The sequence below is a fragment of the Canis lupus genome, chromosome 32, assembly GCF_048164855.1.
Source record: "Canis lupus baileyi chromosome 32, mCanLup2.hap1, whole genome shotgun sequence".
Classification (NCBI taxonomy): Eukaryota; Metazoa; Chordata; class Mammalia; order Carnivora; family Canidae; genus Canis; species Canis lupus.
In genome coordinates, this window is record NC_132869.1 from 17275702 (window position 1) to 17303242 (window position 27541).

The window sequence follows — 27541 nt, forward strand, 5'->3', positions numbered from 1 at the left end:
GTGGAAAATAAGATGACTCTGATGTTCACTATATAAACTATCCAGATGAATTGGACTTTTAAGTGTAAGTACATTTCCAACTAAGATGAAAAGCCAGTACACACATGATAGATAATTCAATACAACTTAAAACACATTCATTAGATTTTAAATAAATACAAGAGTTTTAATATGCTTTCAGAACCTTTTCTATTTCCTTCTGTTTTTGAACTTCACTGTATTCTTAAATGTTGATTTTCTTTTTCTTTTAAAATCCAGTCCATGATTGTATACAGAGCACTGTTTCTGCCCTAAGGCTGAGAATGTTCTAGGTGAACTAATCAATCAATTTTTGCCCATTAAGAAAGAGCACTAAAATAAAAAGAGTGCTAACCTTTAGATGGATTTGGTACCGTTTGTTAAATAGGTTTTTTTCTTTTTTTTTTTTTTTGTTTTTAATGGCAATACACGAAGAAGAGAAGCAAACTTAAACCTGAAAGGGAGGAAAAGCTCCCAGATTCCAGGGAGTTGTTTGACATTTGGGGAAAACTTTTTTTCAAATCTTGAAGTATTGATTAACCATAGCATCACTTAGTGGTAGTGGTGTTGTTTTAAATTAAGTCTTTCTCGCCCAAGTTAGAAGATATGCACATTTAAAACATAAAGTAAATGCTTTTGCAAAGGAGACTAGGAACATGACATGATGTTCAGCTTAACTGAACACCTAACTCAGCAACAGCTTTTGCACAGTGCTGTTCAAAATGCCTCCCTTCAATTTTCAAACTCTTAGTTATAGAATTGATAGAGCAACTGATTTATTTTGTAGGATGTGAAGCTTCCAACTTGTTATTTCCAAGTTTGGGGTGTTATATGACTGAACCTGTTGATAATGTGTGCTCTTCCAGCCCAGCTGTTAAATTAGAGCAGTTCACGAAGAAAAATGAGATACGATGTTGCATTTCATGAAACACAGGGTGTTTCAGCACAAAGAAAAAAATTTCTTTTCTGTGGAGGGAGATAAAATAAGACATACTGGTCCAGAGATCTTCAAGTTGTTTAAAGAAAATAATAATGTTTACAACTACAATGTCTTGATTGCCACAGGATTTTTGTTTTGTTTTGTTTATTCAAGTCTATATGGGTGGATGCTTTTCCTTGGCCAAACTTATTCCTAACTTAATAGTGGAATTAAACACAGCAACTGGATTCAGGTTAGAATCCAACTTGGCTTAAACCATTCTATTACTTCAAGCAAGAGAAAACAATGTGTGGATTTACTAAATTAATAGACATACCACAGCTATGTTTAATGTGGTATCATAGTGGCAAACATCAGAAGTCATAGAAAATTAATCCATTTATCTTTTCTTTTTTCAGATTTTTGACCACACAAGCCAACCTTCTCCAAGGTAAGCAACATTATACTCTTCTCTAATGCCTTGAAAAATCCAGTACAATTTTATCGCTTTGAATACATTTTACTTACTGTACTTTACTGTACAGTGTTTCAAAGTCTTGAGTGTAACATTCAAATGGAGCCTAATAATAAAACTAAAATTAGTTTGTTATTTATTGGTGTTAGTGATGAGACCACCCTTAAAATATGATTTGATGGCTAGACTAAGCAGTACTTCCCTCAAACCAGAGGGAAGAGGAGGGGGGAGAGAATCTCTGTCTCTGTCTCTGTTTCTCTTTCTCTCTCTCTCTTTTTTTTTTTTTTTTTTTTTTGCTTGATTAGCTCTTTTTATGAGACAGCAGACTCTTCGTCTCTGATGTTTTAGAGACAGAAGGTTTCTTTGTGAGCAGCAGCTGTGGCAGGGCTTGCACCTCTACTAGAGCCTACTTTGGAAAAATTAAAAGCAGAGTGCCCCTCAGCATAGCCCCAGCTCTTCAGCTCAGCCGAGGCCTTCCTGTCCAGGTCCAGCAGGACAGCATTAGCCAAGTTGTTTAACTTTCCAGGAGTATCTGTCAAAAGTAGCAATTGAGGATGCGTTAATCTTATTAAAGAACACAATAGGAATCCTTTTTTTTATTTCATTAGGAAATCAGGATGCATTTGATGTGCACCATCTGGTTTGTGAATACAGGAATAAGTTTTTCAAAAGGGCACATTTCCAAGTTCTATGTTTCATATGCTTCAGAAGGAAAAACCCATAAGCAGCTCTATTTTTAATGAGAGCAATGCTAAAGTTAATAAGATTGGGGTGGATTTCCAGTATGTGCCATTTCTCCTAAACTACATGTGTTTGCAGTACGTTTGGCAGACTTGTCCTGTTTAGAGGCTGGGCTTCCAATTGAAAAATTTTAAAGTTCTCCATGTGTTAATTGGAAAATAGAGAGAGGCATTATTGTAGTAGAGCAGCTGGCTCCTTAATTATAGCTCCATCTATCATAAAGACTAGTATTTTAAAATTACCTCCTGTTATTTATTATGTTCGTTTTAGAAATTATAACTTTTCAATCACACAAAAAATCAAGTTAAACTTTACTATGTATTGTGTTTTTTTTTTAAAGCATCTTTTAAGATGCAATCACTATAAACAGGCGTAACAAAACAGTGAGAAAATACAGTTTACTCTTGGTACTCTATGTCACATCCTTAAAATATGCTTTTTATTCAAATAAGAGTACAATTCTGGAATGTAGCCATCTCACTATACATTATAGCTTATGCAGGAACATCTTTAGATCAGAAAAGCTGCTTTAGAGGACTAATTTCTTCAGCTTCCTACATAATTTTAAAAATTCTATATAGTAACAAACATGATTTGTGAAGCAATATGATGCTCTCCTTAACCTCTCAGTAATTGGAGGCATCTTCTGTATGGATTCCACAAGTCCAGCTCAGGCTGATGAAGGAAGCATAATTACATTACAGGCAATCTCATCTAAGGTAATTACAATTGTCGCCATCAATCCAATTAAAGAGGATAACCAGCTCTACTGAGTCAGAGCCATAAAGCTTTCGAACTAAGTCCAGGCTTTGGGATAAGGGCGTGATTGAGGATTTTGAGAATTTTCATTTGCCAAAATACTGTTGCTTATTAAAATAGATAACAATATAGAGAGCGAGGGGTATGGGGTGAAATTGCATATTGGTAGGTTTTTTTTATTTTCATTTGCTAATAGCTTTCTTATTTGTAAGCACAGAAATCAGTGTAGATTCTCAATACCAAAGCTTCAGGCCACACAAAATATTTATGAAAAGATTAAACGGCATCACAACCCTTTAACAGTTCACTGTACACATCTGGCACCTTAATCCTAAATTGGATCTCCATCCTATTGTTCCTTTAGAAACCTGTCTTATTCCACTCAGAGATACGATACATCATCTCCTGAACTCCATCCCTATCTTTGTACTCTAAGGAAGAAGCTTGCTCGAGTAACGCCTCCCTGAAATCTCTTGCACTATTTTATCTGGGGTCAGTGTGGGTGGCAATATCAAATATTGCTAAGAATTATAGAGGCATGATGGCAAGTGGATATGATGCCCTCCTTAAAGACTTCACCTCTGTCTGTGTGGTCCAGACCAGAATATAAGCTTTAGATACAGGACGCAGAGAACAAGGAATGATGTCACTCACTATGACTAAGATTTAGAAATGGCCCAAGAGAGATTGTATGCATGCACTGGATGATATACTGCATGAAGATACTGGTGTTTTCTTTATGTTTCTTCAGTTTGAAGAGATGTAGGAGATAAATTTCTTAGTCAGGGGGTGGGAGGGGAGAATTTTCCATCTAAGATCAATGGTTCCCTTAGTCACCACTTGGCATTCTTTCAGCATTTCACACCCTGGTTTTTCTATTTTATATCCAGAACCATCTACCTACTTGATCATTTCCTTCTTATATATTTTCATGCTCTCCCATGGCCACCTGCACTCCATGCCACTCTTGGATGCCTCTTTTCTTTGTCCATGTAGAGAACTCCAACCTGCTTTTAAACTTACCTTCAGGGACCAATTCACAATGGACGTGGAAGAGGAGCCAGAGAAAGGACTAGGTAGAAAGAGAGCTGAGCTCAGTTTTCTGTTTCTCTACTAATCAGCTCTGTGACACTGAACAAGCCACAAAGCTAGCTGAGTCCCAGTTTCCTCATCTGTAAAATTAAGCTGTTAACTCCTGTCCTGCCAACCTCATTTTAAAGAGGATCTCAAATGAAATTATAAATGTGGGGAAAGTCCCTCATAACATATACATACAAATGTGAGGGATTTTTATATATATATATATATATATATATATATATATTATTATTATTATTATTATTATTATTATTATTCAACCCACTCCACTCTGGTCATTTCCTTCTGTTGATTTCTTCAGCCTTTGCAATTGAAATGGTACATTTTAAAATGCCCTACTTTGTTATTCCTTGGTTTATTGTTTCTGCACTTTGCATTTCCCGTTGAGTGTTTAAGAAACCCAAAGGCTGGTACCATGTTGCTTACTTCTTTTCTGTTTTTCCTAACATTTAATTTGTTCTCTGACTGCCTGCCACTGGATGATTTGTTGAGATATTGTATAGTGTTTGTTCTCTTCTTGGTTTTCCTCCCATCACTGCAAGTACATGGCCCAGCTTGGGCCTGAAAAATTGTGCTACGGTATCATACAATAAGAATGAAAAGGGTCAGGGTAGAAACAGAAGGCCAGAGGCCCTCTCCATTGCTCTGGCAATGAATAAGACCATGGGCAGATGCTAAAAGATGGAGAGGAGGAAGCTTCAGTGATAACTGAGGTTAGATTTCTCACCTGTCTGGTAACAGGAACCAAATTAATTTGATTTTTGACAAATGAAGAAATGAGAAATTTTGTGCACATATAAGTTTTTGCACTAAAGCTTTACAAAAGAAATGATCAACATATAATTGTTATTATAGGACGTAATTCCTAGAAAGATTTAGAACCCATCTGGTCACATAAAAACATGACCTTGAGAGAACAATAGAGCCTAGAAAATCTTGAGCTACTTAACTTCTTAGGAGTAGAGGTGATGGCATACCATCCCTTCTGCTGTATTCTGTTGGTCACACAGGCCAACTCTAATACAGTGTGTCGGGGAACTACACAAGGGCACAAATATCAAGAAGCAGGCTACGTTGGAGGCTGCCTTCACATCTACTGTGATTTTTGCTTCCTTTATCTGCAGATGTTTCAAGGAAACCCAGTGTCCCCATGATTGTGGTTTGAATGTGATCAAGAATGTAATTTCTTTTTTTTTAATAATAAATTTATTTTTTATTGGTGTTCAATTTGCCAACATACAGAATAACACCCAGTGCTCACCCCGTCGAGTGCCCCCCTCAGTGCCCGTCACCCATTCACCCCTACTCCCCGCCCTCCTCCCCTTCCACCACCCCTAGTTTGTTTTTCAGAGTTAGGAGTCTTTTTTTTTAATTAATTAATTTATTTATTTATGATAGTCACAGAGAGAGACAGAGACAGAGACAGAGACATAGGCAGAGGGAGAAGCAGGCTCCATGCACCAGGAGCCCAACGTGGGATTCGATCCCGGGTCTCCAGGATCGCGCCCTGGGCCAAAGGCAGGCGCCAAACCGCTGCGCCACCCAGGGATCCTGAGTTAGGAGTCTTTATGTTCTGTCTCTCTTTCTGATATTTCCTACCCATTTCTTCTCCCTTCCCTTCTATTCCCTTTCACTATTATTTATATTCCCCAAATGAATGAGAACATATAATGTTTGTCCTTCTCCAATTGAAATGAGTCAATTGGAGAAGAATGTAATTTCTTGAGGGAGTGGTGCTATCGCCGCTGTCGCAAAAAAAAAAAAAAAAAAGAATGATTTCTTGGTTAGATAATGATGTGGTATCCATTTATTTGACTAACCTCTTACCTACCCTTGAACATGTGAACTATTGAAACAAAAGGCTGCTGGTGATCCTCACTGGAATTCCCAAGGCCTAGTAATGAATCATATGTCTAACTCAAACTTCTGAAGGTAGATTCCGGCAATGGAAAGATCACTAAGCATAGAGTGTGGGATCTGGGCTCTGATACTATTCTTGCTACTGAGTTGTACCATGACCTCTGTTTTCCCATCTTTAAAATCTGAGAGTCTGGGATCCCTGGGTGGCGCAGCGGTTTGGCGCCTGCCTTTGGCCCAGGGCGTGATCCTGGAGACCCGGGATCGAATCCCACGTCGGGCTCCCGGTGCATGGAGCCTGCTTCTCCCTCTGCCTGTGTCTCTGCCTCTCTCTCTCTCTCTCTGTGACTATCATAAATAAATAAAAAAATTTAAAAAAATAAAAATAAAAATAAATAAAATCTGAGAGTCAATGGAAAAGATCTATGTTGTACCATCTGGAGCTAAAATATGTACAATTCTAAGACTCAGAATTCTTTAAATCAAGTGCTAAGGATCACATCAAATGTTTTTGGTGAAGATGAGGTCAAGGGTCTTGGAATATGTTTTGTTGACTTGAGGAAAGTAAGACCTTTTTATTTTATTTTAAATATGAAAATCATATATGCCTCCTTTAGTCACTACCACATCCTTTAATTGACTCCCAAAATGGTCTTTCCAGCATGCCATTTTGGAGTTGACTGGCATGGATAGATCACAGATCGTCAAACTAACGAACAACCTTAAAAATGTCCTGCTCTCTCAATTTATAGTTCTAGAAGCTGAGGCTCAGAAAGGTTAAGGTACTGTCCTAAGGTGACAAAACAAGTTAGTGGCAGCAGTCGATTGCAATAAGGAATGTCTGAATCTTTGTCCTTTTCTACACATCGACTATACCAAGCAGTGGTTGTATTTACTCTATTTACTATGTTTCTCTATTTAGTATAAGTAAATATATGCTTCTCTTGTATTTAAACAAACACACATGTTAAGAAGTAGAGAATTATTGGTTTCCAGGGGAAAGTGCCAATGTGTTTAAGAAAATATTTTCTTTTAAAAAAAAGAAAATATTTTCATTGAATAGTACAGGCTTCATTACAATATAGTTCCCAGGCAGCCTGGGTGGCTCAGCGGTTTAGCGCTGCCTTCAGCGCAGGACGTGATCCTGGAGACCCGGGATCGAGGCCCACAACGGGCTCTCTGCATGGAGCCTGCTTCTTCCTCTGCCTGTGTCTCTGCCTCTCTCTCTCTGTCTCTCTCTGCTCTCTCATGAATAAATAAATAAAATCTTAAAAATATATATATATAGTTCCCAATTTTGTGAATCTTGCAAATGAGAAATCTTATTCTTATGAGAAGAAGCTTCTTTGGAGAACCATGCAATATGGGTTTTGGATGGGTCTATTTATCTTGACACATTTGGTATTGATAAAGCATTGGGAGGGGTTCACTGGCATTTCTTTCAGGCCAGAGAAGCTGGTGGAAGATGAGTGGTGGCTCTGCAGACAAGCAGGAGGCCTCAGGAGAATATGTCAGGCTTATGCTGGGCTTCTGCCAAACATTTCTCTGGCGACTTTGTTTTCCTCTCTTCTCTTTGTCCCTTTCTTATCTCTTATTGGGGCTCTTTGTACTGTCTTTGATATAACTGAGGTCATAATTTGGCCTCAGAGAGGGTACTATGGTCTCCGTTCTCAAGATTTTTATTTAAAAGTTTTCCAGCTTATGTGTAAACAAAGATTCTGTTCTTTTCACAGTCAAGATAATATTATTATGGAATGGCTCATTTGTGTGCCAAATGGGAGTAGACTTGGATTCTCTTCCATTTTCTTAAAGGGGCATCGTCGTAATTTACTTTCTTCAATGATTTAAAAGATGTAGAAACCTTTAATCCATAGATTATTGATTCATAAATTTCCCTTCCTTCTGCTCTATCACTAGCAATTATCTTTCCTAGACTAATCTAAATGACCTGGTAATGACCAAGAATTAGACTAATTATATGTACTAGGTAGGATTAGTTTTACTTGTAGAGGAATTTCCACCCACCCACAGATTTCAGCAATAAAATATGAAGTCCCTCCCTCCTTACTTCTACTGGAAAGTGAAGACAGTTCTACAATATCTGATTTTCTAGACTTCCATTAAAATTGCAAAGTTACTGGCTATTATCTGGAAGGAAAGAGACCACTTTTGGGATTTTTCTCCATTATTCTCTTCACAATTCCTATATATATATATATATATATATATATATATATATATATATATACACACATATATATACACACACACACACTTATATATATACACACACACACACATACTTATTACCTGTAATGTATATTATTTACAAAGCCTAAGTGTATTTAACTCAGATAAGATTTTCTCTGGTTCCCTATTCAACAAAATGTCTCAATTTTGTTGAATACTTAAAAAAAAAACAATGTTTTACTTATCTGATGTATATATTTCTTAACCATACTGTCAGTAGCTTGTGTGTTTCTGGTACAACTAAATGAACATTTGTATGTTGAATCCTTTTCCTTTTGAATTCCATTGTAATCCCTAGTAATTTCCTAAAGGAAAAACTATAAATTGTGTGAAAATAATCATAAACACATTTACTTCTAGAACCATTACAGAACACCCTGCTTTTGGTGAGTTTGTATTCATATATTTTATTCTGGTCCATGCTTTTAAAAGAAAAACTAGAGAAATAGTTAAGGATTTGATGTATTCCTCCTATAGCCATCAGATTCACATAAACACTAAATGCAATAGTTTAACATGGTATTGTGAATTTTCACTGATGTCAGACCTTGAAATGTTAAGTAGTCACACTACTTGTGCTGACTCAGATTGTGTAACAAAGCGAAGAATGGAGCAGCAATAAGATTAGTGGCTTTACCTTATGCATCTCTATTATCCACACCGTCCATTACATAGAGCTTAATAAATAAAACTTTAAATGAATGAAATAAGCAGGTATAGATGGAGGGATGGTATATCGTACTCCAAAAGAAAATAAACCATGCTGTGAGATATCCATTTTGGGCATAATTTACTAGTTTATATTTACCATCATGTTCCTATGTATACAGAGCTTGATATAAAGTACAAATCTGGATTCATCCATTTAGAAGCAGAAAACTGAAGCTCTTTGCAGAGGCCAGTTTATCAGTCTCTTCCTACTTGAGTATGCATTAGGTTGAGCTGCCCCTCTATTGAGAGGAACAACTCCCTTAAATATTTGAAGGTATATATGCAGATCTTAATTGACCCCAAAGGAGATCTTTGAAATTCACTGCTTCTGAAACTTATTTAAAATGGAAGTGTTTCTGCACTAAAATGGCATATGTATGTGATATGTAAATCATGAGACTTAACTAAATTTTACCACCTGTAACCCAATTAACCTGGCTCCATCCCCTCCCTCTGGGCACAGGAACTCTAGTACTCTGTATATTTCCCCCTTCCCAAATCCTCCTGGGAGTTCCCAGATGATGCCTCCCATATCTCCGGAGCAGCTTTCACAGCATCAGTACTTATCTGAGGTTCCACCAGGGACAGCAGCCGTGCCCCCCTTCTGCCCCTCCTGCCTGCTATTGCCCCTACTGCTTTAGCAACAGCACTGCCTTTTGCAATAGCTACCAGGAACTGCACATATGCTCCCTTCTGCATAATGGCCTTGTCTTGCTGGCCTATCTGGTCTGATCATTATCTCCTGGTGTCTCCTTTGAAAATATCCACACTGTTCCCTAGCCTGCAATACAGTAAAGAGAATGGATTTCTTCCATGGTTAGAGAGGGGTCCTGAAGAGTGTGGCTTGAATCCCAATGAGTTAGACAGTGTAGGTTCTTTCAGATTTTCCTTCTAGCCCTCTCCTTCCCCAGGACTTGACCATGTTTCCAGGATACTTGGACAGAGACTAATTTGAGTCACAGGCACCATGTCGTAGGTAGGCTTTCTGTTCCTCACCTACACCTAAGACTTTCCTACATAAGAGTTTCTCAACTGAGTCTCTCCTTCTTGGGATGGGTTCTTCCTTGGAAAATACTTAGTGCCACGTCCACCCCCCCAACCTTCCCTTCCTAGACTTCCACTGGGCCACTGTGTAAGTTCAAAACACATTCCAACAGTGGCTTTACCTTTAAGCACATCCCCCACCCTCAAGAAAAACTTTAGGTTCCATATGAGTAAACATTTTTTATGTCTTTGCTATCAGCGTGATAAAAATTTGCAGACATGTCTGAACCTCAGCAGCAGAGACTAACAGGCTGAGGCCCAAGCTACATCCCCACTACAATGTACATTTATAGTTTCCCCTCTTTTAAATAAATACTTGCCATAATCTGCTTCCTTCTGAGATATATTATCTTACTCGTTCATAGTATAGTAATTTATTCTTGATACCATTTTTCTTCCAAACTCTTAATAGTAATACTGTGTGCTGAAATATTAAAGAAGAAATTTTCTCAGCATTTACTTATTTTTCTACTGTGGAAGAATATAGTTAATAAACTGTAGAAATGCCTAATATGATTGTTTCCAATGTTGAGTGCAGAATGAAAGAAAGCAGGACAGGGAAAGGAAACAGATACTCATATAGCTCACTTCAAAGTGGCTTAAGTTATTTAAAGAATGACTTTATGTTATATGGCAGTTAAAAAGATTTTAAAACAGCTAGATGTGTTCAGAACATATGTCTTTATGTGGCGCATGGCAAATGGCACGCAGATGACTGAGGTTCTCTCATCATTCCTAATGTATGCAACACCTGAGTGGAGGCATGTGAAACCCCATCACAGTGGAAGCAACAGCAAAGGCACCTGTGCCAAGGCTGCATGCAGATTAGCCTACCACCTCAAACCTTCCTACACGCATGCGTATATACACATACGGGCATCTAGAACTTTGCTTCAGACTTTCAAAGATACCAGAGCCTTTGTACTTCTCTGCATTTCAGCTGCAAAATATCTTGCCTTTTTTACATCCTAAATATCTAACAGGAAAGGAATGATTCAACAATGTCAATGGTATATTTTTATGACCAAAAAAATCATATGTGTTAAAATGTTTTTTAATCAATTTTGAGTGATGTGGAAAAAATAAGCTAAAATAAGAAGTGAAAAGCCAAAATACGGAACTTTATACACAATATTATAAACATGCGTGTGCATGTCTATGTATATGAAGTACACAACATGCTTATCATTAGGCTGATGTAATATGAGGAATTTTTTAGTATATTTTTCTGTGGGATCTGTATTTTCTAGAACAAGCATATATTAATTAAATAAAGGAAAAATGGGACATTATGTAGGAAAGCAAATCTTAACATAGAACAGTTTTTATAGACAGTTGAGATGCATAGGATTATTGCAAATGTTACAGTCCTAGAGTGCTAGGAAAAGCATTAGTTTCTGACGGAGGAGAATTCATCCCTTAGGAGTCACTAAGGTGAAAGTTGAGAATGGAATAGAATGGAATAGAATGTTCTTTAGAGAATGGTATACTGACTACAGATTTTATACTGAAACACTACCTTTTATGCCAATCCTGTGGCTGTCCCATTTTCCCTTTACATGTTTGAGTTTGTAATAGATTCCTTTAAAGAACTGAAAGTGAACTGAATTATGGTGACCAAACCTCAGTGCTCACTAAGGCTCACTAAGACAGAAATTTCTCCTAAGAAAATAAGCATTTTGAAAATAAAATACATGTACAATACAACCATCAGTCCCTTGCCTTACCTACACAGAGAAAATTCAATATATTTATTCCTTTGGGTCATGATGAATTTCTGCATAGGAGAGTAATGCCTTTAAAAACTTCTGTGCTGTAAAAAGCTCTTATCCAAAATGATTCTAGGAGGGCTAAGCTTGTGGACACCTTGTGTTCCTTTTCAAGGATATTATGTCTTTCCTCTAGCTATCTGGCTCTCATATTGTTTCTCACTATCTCCAGTAGCCTCCAAGCCCTTCTCGTTTGCCCCTTGCACTTGTGCTTGGATTTGGAATCTGTTGGTTAGCCCTGTGTCCTAGAGCGAGGTGAAGGTGAAGGTGAGGTGAAGGTGAAGGCCTGTGGGCTTTAATACTCAAACTTTTTAGTAAAGGCTGCTTTGACAAAGCAAAGGCTTTTTTTCTTTTTCTTTTTTTTTTTCACTTTTTCATTTTAGTCCAGATAATTGAGATTGACAACTAGTAGCTTCTTTTAAGTGAAGTAATATCAAACCATCACCATCGTTCTCTTGCCAACTTGTTACAAATTCAGAACTTTTATAACTTCTTTTCTAGATCTTGGAGTTATAAAGATCTCAACAATAGTACTGATGTGAATGTGTTTATGAGAAACATAGATAACGTTGTTTCATGGCAGTAAATTTTGAGCTACATGGAACCTAAAACTACAGATTATTTATTTTCCATTATTTTTGGAAGAAACAATGCTGCTGATTATTCTAAAATCTAAGGAACATTTAAAATGTACATCTGCATAACAGAGCTAAATACCAGCACAGACTGACAAAGACCTCTCCCCCATACACATGCATACCTGCAAAATAAGCAGATTTCATCTGAACTCGTTCTGTTCTAAGGAGACGGGAAGTTTTTTGTTTTGTTTTGTTTTGTTTTTTTCTTCTCTGTGGGAGCCATGTCTTTATTGACTCAAAAATACAGGCCCTGGGCTCAAGGCGGTGCTAAACCGCTGAGTCACCCGGGCTGCCCAAGACGGGAGGTTTTTAAACTTCATTTATTCATTCATTAGGAAATGTTTTAAGCTCCTACTAATTTCTAGCACTGTTTTAATTAATATGTTATTAATTCATCACCAGCTGTTGGTTGAGCTCCTGTACCTATCAGGCACCCCTCCAGATGTTGGGGATACATAGCAGTGACCAAGACTAAGTCTCTTCTCTCAGGAGCTTACGCTTCTATAGAGCTCTATTGCTCTATTGAGCAGCAAAAATACATTCATAATACAAAAATATTAGGTAGTGCTCAGTTTACTGTGAGATACTAAGATGGGTAACGTATAGCCTTTGCCATCACGGTGCTTACAGAATAAATTGCAAATAAGAGAAATATCTAGACATGCAATGTATCAAGACTGTTAAGCGTTCTTTAAGTGTTATTTTTTATTTTGAATGTTAATGTTTGGGAAGAATATTTGAACTCAGAACAATTAGTATTAGGCGACAGTTACTTTTCACTTCCAGTTAAAATTCCTTAAAAAACGTCAAATGGGGGATCCCTGGGTGGCGCAGCGGTTTGGCGCCTGCCTTTGGCCCAGGGTGCGGTCCTGGAGACCCGGGATCGAATCCCACGTCGGGCTCCCGGTGCATGGAGCCTGCTTCTCCCTCTGCCTGTGTCTCTGCTTCTCTCTCTCTCTCACTGTGTGCCTATCATAAATAAATAAAAGTTTAAAAAAAATTAAAAAAAAAAAAACATCAAATGGTTCATGGATGGAGGACTGAAAGACTCTTTAAGAAACGTGAACAAGTGGAGATTGAATCGGGGAGGCACACATGTACACAAAACCCTGCTTTATAACATGGTGATGAAGTATGTCCCCAAACCATTTCCCTGGCACCTCTCTGGATGATCAAAAAGCAGCGTGCCCTTGTTTGCAAGCACCTCCTTGTAGCCGAGTTATATTTACCTCCCTCTGGTCATGGCAGGCAATACATAACAATTCAGATGGTTCAGATGGGTCAGCATTGCTAGAGTTTGTCCCACCAAGTGCCAAATGCCTTTTAATTTATTTTTTTTAAAGATTTATTTAAAAAAATAAAAATAAAAGATTTATTTATTTATGATAGACATAGAGAGAGAGAGAGAGAGAGAGAGGGGCAGAGACACAGGAGGAGGGAGAAACAGGCTCCATGCTGGGAGCCCAACGCAGGACTCAATCCCGGGACTCCAGGATCGCGCCCTGGGCCAAAGGCAGGCACCAAACCACTGAGCCACTCAGGGATCCCCCCAAATGCCTTTTTAAAGTTAACAACCTGATTTAATTCTTTGCAGTTCAAATCTTTCTTTCTCTTCAGCCTCTGGGTGTCCTCTTAGAGAATAGAGGTTCCTGTCTAAGTTACTTTAAATCCTGTACCAGCCAGAAAACTAAATCAGAGGGTCCACTGAAGAGCCTCTCCTCCCTTCCCAGTGTCTTCTACAGGTGTCTTCATACCTCCCCTGATCTTGTTGAGCATCTTTGTGCATGTATGAACTCCGTCATATCATGCCAGTCCTTGAGATTTCCTGCCCTTAGTCTATGTGGGTCCAGGATCTAGCACAGTACAGGACATCCAGTCATTGGCAGGCCACCCTGGGGCACCAAGGTGGTTCAGTTGGTTGAGCATCTACTCTTCATTTCTGCTCAGGTCATGATCTCAGGGTCCAAGATGGAGCCCCCATGGCAGGCTCCTGGATCAGTGGGGAGTCTGCTTGAGATTCTCTCTCTCACTCTCTCTCTCTGCCTCTCCCCTCACTTGCACTCTCTCTCCAAATTAAATAAATAAATCCTTAAAAAAAAAAAAAGAAAAAAGTCATCAGATCATCCTGAATTGGAACTTAGACTCTGACATTTAGGATGTGTGACATTAACAATTTACCTAATCCTTGGAGCCTCGGTCTTCTCATGTGTGTAAAATGGGATTGGTAGTAACTATCTTATGGATTTGATCTAATGATGCAGTGAGATAATACAGCCATTGTTTGCCAGTATTTGGCCATTGTTTTTTTTTTTTTTAAGATTTTATTCATTTATTCATGAGAAAGACACACACAGAGAGAGAGAGAGAGAGAGAGAGAGAGAGGCAGAGACACAGGCAGAGGGAGAAGCAGGCTCCATCCAGGGAGGCTGACATGGGACTCGATCCCGGGTCTCCAGGATCATGCCCTGGATTGAAGGGAGTGCTAAACCGCTGAGCCACCAGGGCTGCCCTGGCCATTGTTGTTATTCATATTTGTTCAATAGATACATTCAATAGATATATTTTTCAATGCCCTATTATGTGTCAACCACAATCTGTTAAAGAATAAACCTGAAGTGTTTGGAACTCAGGGTGAATCCCAGGAGCATACTAGGAAAGCTTCCTTCAACCCAATGCATGCCAATTTCCATGATCTTATCATGACAGCTTCTTCATAGTTATAATTATAAAAATTAAGACTTCATTTATATACACATCAACTTAAATGCTTACAAAAGTGTCTGCTTATGTATTTATTTTTCAAAAATGAGTAAATTTTAACTTTTTTTTCTCCCCACCTATTCCAAAAAATAGTCTTATCAAAGAAAACAGATAAGAAAGACCCAAGGGGCATGAATTCTAATATATTTGAATACTTGGTTTCAGGATCTTTTATTACTACATCAATCCAAATGATGATAATAAAAGGAAAAGGAAGTGTGCCATACATAAGAGGGAAATTCTATTTTATTTAACACTCAGTAAGGCCTGGGCAGAAATTTTCTCTTTGTGAAAGCATTTGCATTAATAAAGCAAAAAGATGAAAACCATTTCAGATGGATTGTCAAAATCCGAAATGGATGTGAGCTTTGCATTTTAAATCAAAATATATACAATGACATGCAATAGGCAATTACTGAAGACTGTATTTTTCTTCTGAGTGTCTGATAAACTCCTAACACATGTTAAGGCTCAATTCAGATATTTATATATCACCTATACCTTGAAGCCTTCCTGTAAATTAGCTATATCCATGTTGGAGCACCTATAGTCTTCTGTGCACATTAGAGAATGATTATGTCATATTTGAATTAATCATTTACTCACTTCTTACCCTCTTTCAACTGTGATCTTCTCAAGTAACTGGACCTTGACTTAAAAAATCTCTACTTGCAGTACTCTACTTGGCTATGGCACAGTGTAGATGCTTAAAAAAATAGGAGTGTGTGGATTGTGGGACTACTTATCATTGATCTCCAAAGAGCTGAATCTGAAGACAAAATTGTGGATAGGTCTGGAGAGGGTGTAGTTTAATTTTGTAGATATTTAGGTAGGTAAATGATGCATGCATGAGAGATTTGGGTAAGACAGAGTTTGGATGTGTGCTTTTTATTTGCTGGAACTCCTGATGTCCAAGGTGGAAAAGTCAATGTCGAAAATAGAAGACTGGACACACAGTGTCGATTGTACACTTTTCTTCCTAAACCTCCCTTCCTTCCCCCTTTATGGGATTCAAGCCCCAGCCTTCTCATCTTCTCTCAACAGTTCTATGACTTTTAGACAGCACAGCACATATGTTGAGAAGTATTATTTTAGATTCCCTCAGCTGCTTCAACTCAACTGCTAAGAAACAGCTGATTTTGGCATACATGCTTTTTTACACCTGAATTTCTAGTCACATATTAGCCCAGGGCCAAGACTTGCAGCAGCAAACTTAGCTCCCAGGCGTGAACATTAGCAAGCGTGAGCTGTTGCCTTCTCTGAGCTCAAGTGAGTCGCCTGCCAAAGATATCGCTCTACCTTGATCTCATTGTTAGTTGGGTTCAGGATTCCTCTCAGAAGCTGGAGTTTATTACTGTTTCTCCAAAGTCCCCTCCAAGGTTACCTAAAGTCTGTAGGAGACGATTAGAAGAATTTATCACCTTTTAGACTTCGGTCTGTTGCTTGGATGCTTGTAGGAAACTGGCTGAGAAAATCAGAAGTTGATTATGGGATGATAAAAAAATAAAGGGTCTAAGGGGACCATGAAAACAGTTGCTATGGGACAAAGTATTGCTATGTATAGTGTGGGGACATATATCCTCTTAAGGGAGGGGTTGGTAAAAATTTATATTATTTGTCAGAGCTGCTATAGACAAAATTTTATTTGCTTTGAAAATGACATGGTAACAGAAATAGGCTTTGAGGAAAGAAGGAAATGTCCAGGTTTATATGTTTGGTTTGGTTTTGTCATGGATTTTCTTCCCAGTACAATAAGGAAATATTGTAGAATGTTCTTTCTTTAAGATTTAGCATAGGGCCTATGCATACCCTGCAAAGTTAAATTACTTGGTCTAGATCCCAGTTCTGTTGACCAAGGGTAAATTATCCTGTGAAGACTCAGTTTGCCATCTGTAAAGTGGGGTGATAACCTGACTCCTAGGGCCAAACAAGAGACCAAATGAGTTAATTTTTGTGAACACTTAGAATAGTGCCCGGCACAAAGTAAGGGCTAGATGCTGTGTAACTATTAGGTACTTTTAACATCTCATTTTCATTTGAATTCATTTCCTCCAATTGAGTTTTCACTAGGCATCCATTTGGTATGGTCCTGATAAGATGTCTCTTCTAATTCCTGTCTGTTCTTCCCTAATTGAGTTGATTCTCAAGGTTAATGCATCTTCATTGATTTATCCCCTTGAAGGCAGAAGACGGTTCAGAGAATATTCAAATTGGGAGAAACAATTTTGGGTCCAATCTAGCTTGCTGGGTGACCTAACCCTCTCTAGGCTTTCGTGCCCCATCTGTCTGTAAGATGGGGATAATACTATAGGCCCTCTTTCAGTGCTTAGATTACTAATAAAAAAAAAAGGAGCATAGCAATTTCTAAACGTAAAGTCAATAGGTTCTTAGTAATTGAAATAAGACTATCCTGGAAGACAAGCCCATTTGTTCGAAAAGCCATCCAGTCCAAGGAGAGGTGCTCAGATCTTGACCGAGGCAAGCAGACCTCTGACTGAGTCTCTAAAAAGACTGCCTGGGGAAACAGAGGAGGCTGGACAAGCAAACCAATTGGTTGGTGCCATGGTAACACTTTCAGAAGAGACTTCCTGTGCTATGTCTACACAAGCCTCTGAAAAATAAAACATTCAATCAATGAGTGGTATTGTTCACTTGACTCTTCAACCGATCAATGTGGCTGATCTCGTCACTGAATTAATTGGGTGGCTTTTCTGTGATGTAGCTAGAGGGATTTGGGGTGTTTTTTCTTATAGAGATAGTAAAGTTAATCTCCACTCTGCATTTAGCTTCACGTTTGACCTTTGGCACCTCTCTGTGTTGGAAAGAGTAGAAAGAGGAACACAGCTGAATGAGAATAATCTTAAAAATAAGTGTATGGTACAGCCAGAGCAGGATGACTGCTGTGATATAGAGTCACCTCCTGGGTAACATTGAACAAGTTTACTGAGCATAAATACCAGTTTCTTCATCTAAAAAAATAGAGCTAATAATAGCTTTTTCTTAGGGTTGATAAGAAGATTCAAAGAGACAATGCATTTGAGCATGTCTAATAGAATAGAGTCTGATGTAATACAAATATCTCTGTGCAATTGGGTCACTTCCTGAATGGAGAAAAGGTGGCCTTTCTGGAAGTGACCCAAGGACCAGAAGAGCTGTGAGCTGAGGCCCTTTTGAGAAAAGGAGGGTTGAGGGAAACTCAGTAGATAAGTGCACATTCCTCAAGACCCAACTACAGGTAGTTCTGTGCAGCAGGTACTTTCCAAGGCAGTGAAACTCTGGCAGAAACAGTCAAACCACTAAAGAAAGACCTGTCTTAGTCACCATGTAGGCCAACAAACACTACTTCCCTGCCTCTAGTGCCCTCCCTCCTGTTTTTTGTTTTTTGTTTTTTCTCACTTCCCCCCTTTGGAAGAAATTAAGCTACTAATTCAGTGAGTGTGTTGGAGAGCTGTTGAAGGAAAGCCTTCTATCCATCTATCCATCTTCAAGCCTTTGCTTGAGAGCCTTCAAAGCTATGTGCTGGAAGGTGGGATTGTTCAAACCCATGGGTGATATGTGCTTTGATGTGTAGTGGGAGGAATGTGGCATCAGGTGAACAGTTATACTGGGTTAGTGGGTCTGCAGACAATAGCCTGTGTATGAGAAGTGTTCTTTGGCCCTGGACAAAATAAGTGTAAGCACAGGACAGTGAGTTCCAAGCAGGAGAATTTTATTTTCTTTACAGCGATGTCTCTTCTCCCTAACATGTGGCCTACAGACCAGTAATATCAGCATGACCTGGGAACTTGTTATTAATGTAGAATCCAGGCCCCCAACCTTATGCATCTGCATCTCTGGGGGTGAGGTCCAGGAATCTGTTTTTAATAAGCTTGTCCTAACATCCGATAAACTCTGGCTTATAGTACTGCTCTGTAATCTGGACTTGGGGCATTAAAATGCGTTTTAAAATGAATTGATGTTGAAAGTGAAGGGAGTTTTTGTTTGTATTTGTTATAACATCCTTACTTAGAAAAACATAAGATTAGCGACTCTGTGTCAGTTTTGATGGCCTGGGAAATACAAAGGTCATGGACACGGATTTCCTTTGAGGACCTTCCAAAGCCCAGATTTTATTATTTTATTTTGTTTCCCCATTCACGTCATATCTACTGATCAATACAGGATGTGAGTAAGGGAACAACATGTTTCAGAAAAGGGGTGAGAGTGACAGTGAAACCAAGGGGTTACAATATGGCACCCAGATCTGAGCTCAACACTTGAGGTGTTGGCAGATCACAGTGTGGTGACACTCCTTCCCTTTGCCCAGACACTAAGCATCTATTAATGCAATCTAAGACTGCTCTAACTTCCTAAAGACCACCACACAAGGATTGTGACTAGTATGCACCTGCCCTGGGCATGTGAATTGGTGTTTTGAACTCTGTAACAGAGTGTGTCCTTTTGCAAGGGTTCTACCAACTTGTGTGGGTGTACCTCAGAGGGAGGGTCCCTGAGGGGGGGGGTGAGAACCTCAGCACTCAGCCCACTTTGTTCTCAATGTCAAGGCAATAGAGATTCTTGTAATTTTAGGGCACAGGGGCAAGAATAACTAATATTTAAACTTTGAAAATCAAGATGAACATGCAGCCTCTGGTTACTTATTGATCCAGTCCTGGGTTATTTTTAAAAAGCAAATCAGCCAGCTGTGCTGACACTCAGTGTATCCATCTTCCCTACTTCATCATGCTGTCAGCACACCATGATCTAGAGGGTATACAGGCAATAAATTAGGGGGTGGTTGTTGCAGCTGAGTCGTTGTGCTTCCTTTTTTTTTAATTGTCTTCTATTTGTACAAATATTATTTCACTGTGGGTATATTTTTGACCTTGGATTTAGAGGGGTTCAGAGGAATATCTATCTACCTTTCCCATGTGGCCAGGGTAAGCTGGGGCAGACCAAATTCTAGCATGATCTCAGGCCAGATGACTAGTGACCATTCCTAGAAAGAGACACCCAGCCTGAGTGTCCTACTACATGCCATCCTGTGTCCCAGCTCTTGACAATATGGAATCCTGACTGTATATGGTAGGAAGGACCTAACAGAAGGGAAGGGAAGGCAATGAGTAACACCCAGGTTTGTGTGAAAGGACACCTGTGTGGTGCACACAATGGGCATAGCAAATCACATAGACGGGCTCTTATATCCTCATTAGTTCACAGCCAATGGTAAGAAAATATCCTAGAACTAACCTAGCCTGTTCCAGTCCATTTTCTGAAGTCTCCCTTGGGTGAATACAGGTGCATGTGTGCTTGGTACGTACTTACAACAACAAGTGAGAATCCCAGCAGCTAAAATCTGCACTACTGACTCATGTCACAGATACTTGTCCCTAACTTTTTGCTAAATAGAACAAAAGGAAAACCCAATGTCATAAGCCATGGTCACAACCAGAGACAGAAATGTGGTGATTATAAGCTCTACATGTCCAAACTCTTCTCCCAGGATAGAATCTTTATTTTAGCTGAATTAGCTAAATACATAAGCCCAGTGAATCAACAATAATGACTCACTTTAGATCTTCCTTGGCAAGGAAGTCTAAATCTGTGCAAAGAAATCACTTGTGTCAGATAAAGCCAGCCTGGGGCTGTGGGCAATTTTCTGTGGGGCCCCAGGGTGTCTGAGTTCATAGGCAGTTTGTCTCACTTCCACATGCTGCTCTTAGATGCTTCCGTGCCTTGGAGAACTGAGAGGTGGCCACCATCTTATCCCATGCTCCCCATCCCAACCCCCTCTGCACAGAACTCACAATCAAGGAAATCCTCATTCAGTTGAGCTCTCAGATCTAGAGCTTCCCTTTCTGTGGCTCTGAGGACCTCACTTGACCTTACTTTGTTTCAGTTTTCTCACCTGTCAAGTGGACACAATTCAATCAAGTCTACCTTCTTCACACTATTGTTATGAAGAGCTACCAAGGAAGCACATATGAACGCACTTTGCAACGTAAAAAAAATGTTTATGAAAACTGAGAAATTATTAGTCTTCAAGCATAACACTTTAACCCGACCTCTCATTTCCAGAAACTGTGAAGCAGGGAGCTGCTGCGTCCTTGACAGATGGGGTAGTAACCCAGAGGGTTCTGATAATGAGGTAGAAATTCCTAGTGGCACCACTGACAGAGCTTATTCAACAGGATAGAAATTCACCCAAGAATCATCAGGGTAAATTGCTGGTGGTTGAGGTTATAAATGACTTCCTGACCAAAACCTTTTGTGGGAGCTTTAGACCAGCAAGCCTCTTGAATCTATGCAGGCCAAACCCAGCCATTGAAAATATGGGAGTGATTACTGATTCAGCTACCCTCATTTGCACAGAATCTCAAAACTTGAGAGTAAGAATAACCAAAGTGCAAATTCCTTGTCTCCCAACAAGGCTGGATTCTACTTGTTTTCCATGAGGTTTTCCTCTCATGTTGCTTCTGTCCTGAATGTGAAAGAGGAGGATAGTGAAGCCAGGAAATTCAGCCTAGCCCAACAAAGCAGTACAGAAGCTACTGGAGAACCAGCCCAAGTCTGGAGGAGCTCAGTTCATCCTTAGTGTCCTTGGCACTTTAATGCCCCTCTCCACTTTCTTTCTCCTTGCTCTGCATACCTGTCTCAGGAGGGTCTGGAGAAGCTAACCCTAAAATAAGCATGTGAGTGTGAGTGACTTACTTAAGAAGGGTTTGGGGGAATCTAGCAAAGGTGGAGGCAGGAAGACAGAGGGGAAGTTCAGTAGGGGTAAGTTCAGGCAAAGTCCCAACCCCACCCTGATCCCCTGGGGAGTTCTGGAGAATAAATTATACCTTAAGGTTTGTTCCACCAAGGCTGGGAATCTGAGCTTTCATAGGCTTGCAATGGTCATCACTGGTAAGGCCATCTGGGGCTTGTGAACTCTCTGATACTCTGGCACTTATCTGTAGCTAAAATAATTATAATAATCACAACCCAATACTTAGGATTTACTGAGTGTTTATTTCTGCTGGGCAACTAGTTTGTACACTTTAATAAATTTAATCCTCATAGTAACCTCACTGTATAGGTAAAATTATCATCCTTATTTTACATATAAGGAAACCAGAGCAAAATAGTGCTTTCTGATAGCTAACGTATCCTAACTGATGTGCCAGCCAATAGAACAATCATTCTTAGGAGTATATTAGAGTGCATCATGAAGTGAATGAGTAGCAGTGGCTTAAATAATGAAAGCCTCTTTGATACAAAAAGTATGCAAGATACAAAACAGAATTTTGCAAAGCCATGTAGTCCAGATGAGTTCAGTGTTCTGAACTCTGTAACACAGCGGTAACCATGACCAACAAGGGAGATGGCACAGATATGATGCCTCCATAACGTATTATCAAGGGGTTATGCTATAACATATTATCAAGGTGGTTGAAGGGAAACAAGAAACACACATATTTCAGAGTACTGGGAGCCCAGAAAGGCAGATAAAATATACATATAGGTAGCTGTACTATCCCTCTGCTTTAAATTTGGTCCTCTCTATAATGCGTTCTTCACACTGAAGGGAGAATAATTTTTTTTAATTTTTCTACAAAACAATCTGAAGACATCAGGATCCTGCTTTAAAAGTCTTTTCATATCTTCCCAGTGACCTCAAAGTCCATCCTTACTCTGGTTGACAAAGTCCTTCAGGACCTAGACATGCCAATCTCTCACTAGGATGCCTAGTCCCCTGTGCCATCCAGAGCAGCTGTCAGTACCCAGAAATATGGTCTGGCACTCTCACATTCAGACCTTTGCAACTGTTAGGGCATATTCTTCTTGCCGCCACCCCCACCCCCCACTTTTTTTTCCCCATCTGTCTCTGTGCCGATGTCACAGGGTCTTAGAAGACTTCCTTGATCTCCCAAAACTGTGTTAGGAACTATACCTGCATGTCCTCATGGCTCTGGGTATTTACCCGTATTATTGGACTTACTATTCCACCGCTTTGCACATTTCTTTTAGCCTAAGGAAAGAAGATAAAAGGAGTTATTAATGGCATTGACCTGGGAAGCCCTATCAAACACTTTCTAGTAGGGACGATGTAATTTTTTATCATCTTTATGAAAAACCTACAAATGTATTCATCAAATTTGTACATAATATTAAGTTAGATGGGGCTACCAAAATTCTAGATATGGAGAAAAATAGAAAGTGTTCTTGAAATATTAGAAAATTATTTCACCAACAAAGCTGAATTGTAATATGGCAAATGCCAAGTCATCCTCCAAAGAACACGAATCCAGTAACACAAATATAGGATGGCTAAGCATAAATATAGTGGAAAAACACTTAGGACACATAACTAACCATGAGATAAATGTGAGTAAGCAATGAAGTGCCATTATAGAAAGAAAATGCAGGACAAATTCCTATTTCTCAGATACGTTAAATGAGGTTTGACATATTGGTCTGGGAAGAGATTTTTACCTCCATGTGGCTCCAGCAGAGCGAGGCATCCACTTTCAGCCATCAAGTCATAAATGAATGAAATATATTTTGAAGAGATATTAAAGAAAATGAGGTTATTTAGCATAGACTGGAAGAGGGAATTACTATTTCTGAGAATCAAACTGCTGCTACATTATTAAACTGTTCCAATTAACAACATGCTACATTAATGAATGTTATGTCATTTCGTTTTTATAACAGCCTTGCAGGTTAAATATTATTGTCATCATTTCACTGATTTTGTGTGTGTGTGAGAGAGAAAGTTGAATTGTTTTTTTGTGTTCAGAAGAGATCAAATGGGCCTAAGATTCTAGTTGACAAATCATTTTTATCCCAAAGACTCTTTGGGGAAATATCTTGCTCATGGGGAGGAAAAATAATTCTAAGCCAAAGCCATTTACCTAGCTTATGGCCTAATTGTTATATGCTATAATAATTTTAAGTGATTAAAGTGAGTGAACGCACAAACACAGCGATAAAATATTTAGACTAGTCAGTACTGAAGGTTGCAAAAATCTCTCTCCCTAAAAAGATAGGCAGTCATCTGCCAAGCATGGTTTAGATGGGCGCGCTCCATAGTTTTGATGTTTGTGTCTTGATTAGTAAAATATCTATTGAGAATACATACAAAAATATGAATGTTTATTTACTTATAAATTACATGCATGACTGTGTACTACTAAATTTTATACATTTATAAAAATGGAATTTAAAAAAGGATGCAACGAACTAGAGGCAAATATAATTTCATGTATTTTCCTCTTACACTCTAATAATAATAATTTTCATAGCTCTGAGGCAACTATACTTCACTTTGGAGACTGCTAGTTAAGACATAACACTAACTAAAGATTCTCTGGGCTTGAAGATGCAAGAGATTCTGAAAAGCCAAGAGAGGGGATTAAAGGGAAGAGAGGAAGAGCAAAGGAAGGAAGAGAGGGAGAGAGAGAGAGAGAGAAGAGGGAGACTGAGCATTAGTAGACTTTTTACATATATAACTTGTGCTTCGATCATTGAGCATACAGAACTGCTTTCCGTACCCATGAGAAAAGCTCCTTCCAGGCAGCCAGAGTTCCTAGGCCAGAAGACTGCTCCAGTCAGGTTGTTGGGTAAGATTCAGGCCCTAGGAATGTATGTGTGTCGCTCACCCAGGAACTCTGAGGGCATGGTGGAAAGGGCTGCCCCAGCCTCGCTGGCTCTATATGCAATCAGGATTCTAAGGCTACTTCCCTATCGAAACCTGGGGACAGAAGAGCAGCCATGGGGTTTCCTAAATGTACTGATGCTATGATCTGTAACGTAAAAGAATGGGAGTTCTCTGAGCATGTGGCTACCCTCTAATGGGCATGTCAATGGTAGTCCAACCCAGAAGTCCTCCTTTTAATAAAAGTGGCCAGAAACCCTGAATGTGGACTTTCTAAATTACTATCGTTGGCAACTTCCCAGAGACTTGGAGAAATGGAGACTCTTCAATAATACCCTTCCTTTCTCATCCAAATAAAAAATAAAAAAAAAAAGGCGGGGGGCGGGGAGAGTTTTCAATGTTTTCATTTGACCAAGAAACCAAGAAAGATGAATTAAAGAAAGCACCTGAGCAGTATGAAGATAGTGGGTTTTTGTTGTGGCAGCTGCTACTGTTACTGTTATGTTTTCCTGAACTGCCCTTCTATATACATCATGTCCATTTTTTTTAAAAATTATTTATTTATTCATGAGAGACACACAGAGAGAGGCAGAAACACAGGAAGAGGGAGAAGCAGGCTCCCTGTAGGGAGCCTCATGGAGGACTTGATCCCAGGACCCCAGGATCACAACTTGAGCCGAAAGCAGATGCTTAACCACTGAGCCACCCAGGTGTCTCACGTCATGCCCATTTTATACTCTTTTAATTTTGGAAATGCATTATGAGCCTTCTTGTTCATGAAGGTGGGCATAAACCAAGTAACTGGGAGTCAGCCTTGAATTATCTACCAAAAAATATCAATGCTTTGGCTGATGGAGATGTTCCACAATGCATGCAATTTTGTGTTTGAGGGATGTTCATAATTTAATTTCCTAATGCTTAAAATCATTTGACAGGATGGGAGGCATAAAGGAACGTTTATAGTAGGGACATCATATGAAACAAGAAAGACAGTTACTTACCAAAAAGTGCAATTCTGCAGAGAAGCTGGTAGAAGGAGAGCCTACCTTATTGCCACAGCCAAGTTTTCCTGTTTGGTATGCTGAGGGTGATTAGTGAGACAGCTGTTATAGGTGGTGCCACTGACTAGCTTGGCAATTACTCCCAACCTCCTCCTGCTCTGGTGATGTGGGTTGAAGATAGCGGGGGGAAGTAAAGAAACAAAAATAAATTCATCTTTGTCTTTGACACAATCATTCTCAGATCTGGTTATAGCAAATGCTGCTTTGAGATCAGACTGTTAAAAGGAACACTACCAAGAGTATATAATGTACCCAATAAGCAAAAATCATGGTGACGTGGAAATAGGTAAATGAAACAATTAATTGATCAAATTGACCTGTGTTCTAACTTTTAAGTTTGATCAGGGTTAAAATTCTAGCTCTGCCTCTATCAATTATGTTCGTTAAATAAATTTAATTCTCATCTTTAAGCCACTACAGTTTCCCATCTGTGAAATGGGACAATGATCCATACCTCCCAGAGATACTGTGAGGATATATGCTGTAATACGTGAAAAGCATTCAGCTATGTGTCTGCCTCATAGGAAATGCTCAATAAATGGTTAACCCTCCTCTCACCTCCATTTGATTTTTTTAAATTAAATGTTTCACTTTGAAATAATTTTAGATTCAAATCCAATTCTTAGAACTAGTCCAGAGAGATCCTCTGTACACTTTACCCAGTTTCCTCCAATGGTAATATCTTACAAAACTATGGCGCAATATCACACCAGGATATTGACATTTTACAGTCAAGGTAGAGTATGGTTCCATCACCACAGGGATCCTTCCTATTTCCCTTCTATAACCACACCAAATCCTCTCCCTTCCCTTGGCCCCTAACTCCCAGCAACCACTCACCTGTTCTCCAATCCTATAATTTTTATCATTTCAAGGATGTTGTATAAATGAACTTACACAGTATGTAACCTACTGGGATTGCCTTTTTTCACCCAGAATAGTTACCTGAAGATTCATCCACATTGTTGCATGTATCAATAATTTAAACCCACTTTCTTTTGCTGAATAGTGTTACATGCTATCCTATTCTGTTAGCTTACTCATCCTCTAATATCACACACTTTTGATTACATGCTGTGCGTGTACCACAGTTTAACCATTCACCCATCTGGGTTGTTTCTAGTTTTTGGCTATTATAAATAAAACTATTATAAAACTATTATTATAAAATAAAGCTATTATGAACATTTGTGTACAGGTTTCTGTGTGAATGTAAGTTTTCATTTCTCAAAGTTAAATGCTCAATATTGTAATTGCCAGGCTGTATGGTAGTCAAATGTTTCCTTTTTCTAAGAAACTACCAAACTATTTTCTAGAGTAGCTGTATCATTTTACATTCTCATCAACTATGTATGTGATTCAGTTTCTCTCATTCTCATCAGCTTTCAGTGTTGTCACTGTTTTTTTATTTTAGCCATTCTGTTAGATGTGCAGTAATATCTATTGTGGTTTTAATTTGCATTTCCCTAATAACTACTGATGTTGAGCATATTTTGATGTGCTTATTAGCCATCTATGTGTAGTCTTCAATAAATTCTCCTCATTTCCTAATTGGATTATTTGATTTTTACTATTTAGTTTTGGTGGTTTCTAAAATACCCTAGATCCTAGTTTCTTGTCAGATATGAGGTTTGCAAATCCTTTCTCTCAATCCATAACCTATCTTTTCATCCTCTTAATATGCTCTTTTGCAGAGCAAAAGTTTTTAATTTTGAAGATATTTGATGTATTTTTTATTTTATGGATTATACTTTTAATGTCAGGTCTATAAATTTTTTGCATAGCCCTCAATTCTGAAGATGTTCTCTTTTTTTTTCCTAAA

The 27541-nt window shown here is 38.8% G+C and overlaps 1 protein-coding gene across 1 annotated transcript in view; it reads left to right on the forward strand.

Annotated features, from left to right (window-relative positions):
• Positions 1-1039: 1039 nt before the first annotated feature.
• The window catches only part of SEMA6D (semaphorin 6D), a 172398-nt gene continuing 145896 nt past the window's right edge, over positions 1040-27541 (forward strand). The window contains exons 1-2 of the mRNA XM_072808283.1: positions 1040-1190; positions 1357-1388. The gene's annotated coding sequence lies outside the window, so the exon portion shown is untranslated. The remainder of the gene's footprint in view (positions 1191-1356; positions 1389-27541) is intronic.